At 37.6% G+C, this 4,443-nt stretch overlaps 1 non-coding gene across 1 annotated transcript; it reads right to left on the reverse strand.

The window, feature by feature from the left end:
- Positions 1-360: 360 nt before the first annotated feature.
- Positions 361-444, reverse strand: TRNAL-CAG (transfer RNA leucine (anticodon CAG)). The gene has a single exon. It is a non-coding gene; the product is annotated as a tRNA-Leu (tRNA).
- Between the last annotated feature and the right edge of the window lie 3,999 nt (positions 445-4,443).

Consider the following 4,443-nt stretch of genomic DNA (forward strand, 5'->3'; position numbering starts at 1 on the left):
TGGACTTTATCTACTTATGTTTGCCAAATTTTCTCCCAAGGATCCCAAATACTTTCGGCATATTCCAAATGAGGTCTAACTAGAGCAAAATAACACCTCTTTTCCTTTTTCATTACATTTCCCCACCACCCGTTCTATGAAGCCAAGTTTCTTTAAAGCTGATCCGCATATTGTCCGGATATGTGCTCCCCATGAAAAGGCGTGGTGTTAGAACTACCCTCAAATATTTAATTAATGATCGTCCCTCTATTTCACTAACCTCTCAATAAAGTAGATAGTCTTAAAAAGCCCTTCAGTCACTATAATTACTGATACTAGAAAAAGACTCTAGTCTCTAGTTCCACACTTGGAAAGAAGTATTGTCAGAAGTGGGATTCGAACCCACGCCCAGAGAACTGGCCTGCGACCTGAACGCAGCGCCTTAGACCGCTCGGCCATCCTAACTTAAGGTATTGACTGATAAAGCTATATTACATATTTTGTCACGTTTTTATATCGCTAGTATATTATGTCACGTTTTTGTTTCAAGCCCTAATCCATTCTGTATAATAGCCAGTTTTTTATTCTCCCTTCCGTAGCGTTTACTGACTGTAATATTCTTAAATCCTTAGGTATTTTATTAAAAATTACAGTTAAAGTGACATCCAATTTTCTTCTACCTTGATTTGTATGAAAATATTTTGTTATATACTTAATATTGCCCCTTAATGGTAGTTCCTTTTTATATAAATCAGGTGTATTATATTCGTCATAAAAATAGTTTCGTATTATGATGGCATATCTATACAGCCTGTATACAGACAGAATTCCTAATTTTTGAAAGATATTTTCTTCCATCTAGAATATTTGTATTTTTTTAAATCTAGCCTCACACATTTTCTCTAGGATTTAAGTTGAAAATTCATAATTAACGAGCTTCAAAACTAATGGACGGTGTTGATACTGTTTCAATGTGCAAAAAATAGTAATAAATAATCTTTTTTGTTAATACAAACGACTTTTTTGGAATCCTCCAAGTTAAGTCAACGTTTAAGTTAGCTAAAGATTGGTTTTAAACATATATCAATAAAACCGAGCCTTAAATATCGTTGATACCTTGTTCCTTATCTTTCTAAGATATTGAGAGCTAAGAAAGTTATCTGCTTTTCCTTATGCCCTCAAACTTTAATATTTAAAATGAGCTCTCCGTTTTTGAAAACGTCTTTACCGGGGTTCTATAGATCTACTACATCTCCAACCTTTCAGGTAGGCTCAGTAATATTAAAACCAAAGATTTGCTACCGATTGATACCTTTTAGGGGACGAATCGTATGAAATTGCGGATAAATTCACGTAATTTGGTATTTTTTTAATGCGGAATATTATTTATTAATTTAATCTATTTTCATTGGCTGTGAAAAATGTTTTCATATCCGCTAAATAGGGTTTGCCTAATGCTTATGATGACAAAAATAACATTAGTTGACCGATGGATAATTTACATTATTGAATAATAACCGTGTTGTGATGATAGAATTAAATGTTTCGGGTCATTGGCGAAGGAAGCGTTTACCAAAAGAAAACTTTTACGGATGCGTTAAGTAAAGATTTCCTAAATACCAATAATGGTGCGGGTTATGTTCATATTAGCTACAACACGTTCTTTGATGGGAGGTTTTAGTGATGCAGTTCATCAGAATAATTGAGAAAATAAACTGATAGAGAGGAAGAGGAGCGACAAAGTTTTTTAAATATTGTGTCACAAGAGAGGAAGTTGATGGGGGATATCCGATAAAGGCAGAAAATGTGTGTAAAGATGTTATTGAAAGGTAATTTGGTGTTGAAGACTGTGATAGAATGGAGAATGTTTAGCTAGCGGGAAAGGGTAAGATGAATGGTTTTTTTGAGTAAATTGAGAAGAATATTTGTTTGGAGATACCAGAGAATTATTTGGCTGTTGTGTCCATTAAAACCCTTCATTCTTAACTGGCATATTACCATTTGTAGTGATAAAAATATACATGACCAAAATGGTGAAAGTTATAGGGACGTAAGGAGAATAATTGCGCTAGGCAAAGAGGCTTTCACAAGGAGGAGGGAGTTGATGACGGGGACGTTGAATAAGGATGTTAAGAAAAGACTCGTAAAACCTTTGGTATGGAGCGTAGCTGTGTACGGCGCGGAAACGTGGTCATTGAAGCAGGAGGATGGACGTAGACTGGAGGCTTTTGAAATGTGGGTGTGGAATAGAATGGAGAAGGTGAAATGGACAGAGAAGAAAACAAATGAGGAAGTACTTGGTATGGTGGGCGAAGAGAGGGGTTCGTTGGGAGAAATCCTATGGAGGCAGGAAAAGTGGATGAAGGGGGTGTTGACCGGCAGTGGGATGTTGAAGACTGTGATGGAGGGTAGAATGTTGGGCAAAGGAGGAAAGGGAAGGAACAGGATAGGGATGTTGGACGGGATGAAGGGAGGAAGAAAGTACTCAGAGCTGAAGAGGGACCTGATGTAGAGTTGGATTCTGGATTTTATATTTTGTTAGGAGTAATAAAATATTTATTTGGTAGTTGTGTCCATCCAAAAACCTACCTTAACCGGTGGATTACTTTAAAAAAATAAGAAAAAACATATATCGTTCAGGGAAAAGCTTGAGGTCAAGTTGTGATGTATTGGGGTTCCCGTAACGATTACTATTGGCAATAAATCTAATTATGCTATTCTGCTATATTATAGAAGGGTTTTAAGATTTTTCATATCTTCTTCCTCAACAAATGGTACAGTAATCTATTTTTAGAGTCGGATAATGCATCGTATTCAATGTTTTGAAAGAATACGGGACACTTTCTACCGATTAAGTTTGATTTTGGTGCACACTATCGTATGTTACCCTATCTATTTGGTGGTACATTGATCATGCATTCCATTTAGTTCCGAAGTGACGCCTTGGAGACTTGAGAATACCCGTATTTGGATAAATCCTCGGTCATTAAAACCCTGAGCGGAGATTTTTCATATATATTTTTTTTAAGCTTTGCTTTCCCTTCCATTCGAGTGTCCCTCCTTCCTTCGCGTTCTGTACGATCCTATGACGGGACGGTTGGGAAATCACTCCCGCTGTGCACAGCTACGCAAAAACGGTGATCGTTTGTCTATTTTTTTTTAGGAAGGGGAGTCTCTTCCTTCCCACGCAGGCAAATGAACACGAGGGAGAGAGACCGAAAATAAGTCCAGTTTTAGGGGTCGCTTGAAGGGAGGTATGCCGATCCGTATCCTCTCGATGCTCGGCACTTTAAAGAGCACTTCCCCTTTAAAAAGAGAGTTCTGCCTTTAGCGTTTTATCCCAGGCGGCCTTTAATTTGTTGACTATCGGTCGGGTAGGGACTTTGGCCGGGAGTCTGGAGAGAGACACTCTTCCTTTTTTTTGTTTTTTAAAGTCGCGTTTGCGCACCCGTAAGTCCGAACGGTTTTTAAAGTGCGATTCATTTGTGTTTTTTTCTTCACAATCTCACCTCCCACGCATAACTCTCTCTCACTCTCTCTCTCTCTTTCGCATAGCGATGGCATCGCGAAGTCTCATAAATTATGCCGACTGCATGTCATTGGTTGTGCAGATTCCCCGACAGCCCGGGTTGGATCGGACGTAATTCATTAGATCCGTCGCTGCGTGCGAATATTTATTTTGGTTATTTCGCTCGGATCGCGGCTTGACAGTTATTCACTTCTGCCCGGATATCATCATTATTACTCTTATTAAGACTAGTCCAACTGTCAAGTTAGATTTATGATGGATCTATGTTACTAAGAACGGCTGCAATCCTAATCTACACCTAAATGAGAGATGAAATAATTGTTATAAAACTTGGATTCTATTAAATGTATTCTTAAAATCCTCGTAATTTCTGGTACATTATTTAGATCTTTCTCTCTCTATTTGTGAATACATCATTATTTTTTTATTTTACCGCATTAGGGCATGATTTTGATGGACACAGACTTATCAGCAATTTATTTCTTTGTATCTCATAACAGAAGACCGACTGAAATTATACACTGCAGTAAAAAGTTTCCAAACTCTCGCTTACTTCCTCCATCCATTTTCTCCAGTATGGATATCATATTCCTACCCTGTTACATCTTAAAATAAAATACCCTAGATGATAAAATACGCTGAAATAATAATTTTATATACGTATATTTCTTTATTTATACACCGTCGGAATAAACGTCGAGCAACGACGACAGACGATACGGATAACGTCTTCAGTCTACGCCTGTCATCCTGCTTCAATGACCCATGTTCTCAAGCCGTTCGAAACCACGCTCCATGTCAGAGTTTTTACTAATATTTTCTTAATATTCTTACCCAAGGTTCCTGGTCGTCAATTATCTTCTCCTTGTGAGAGCTTTTTTGTCTAACCCAATTCTTCTTCTAATGCTCTTGCTACTTTTTGCCATGGCTGTTCC

The sequence above is a fragment of the Hetaerina americana genome, unplaced genomic scaffold (assembly GCF_022747635.1).
Source record: "Hetaerina americana unplaced genomic scaffold, ioHetAmer1.1.p SCAF_11, whole genome shotgun sequence".
NCBI classification, from domain to species: domain Eukaryota; kingdom Metazoa; phylum Arthropoda; class Insecta; order Odonata; family Calopterygidae; genus Hetaerina; species Hetaerina americana.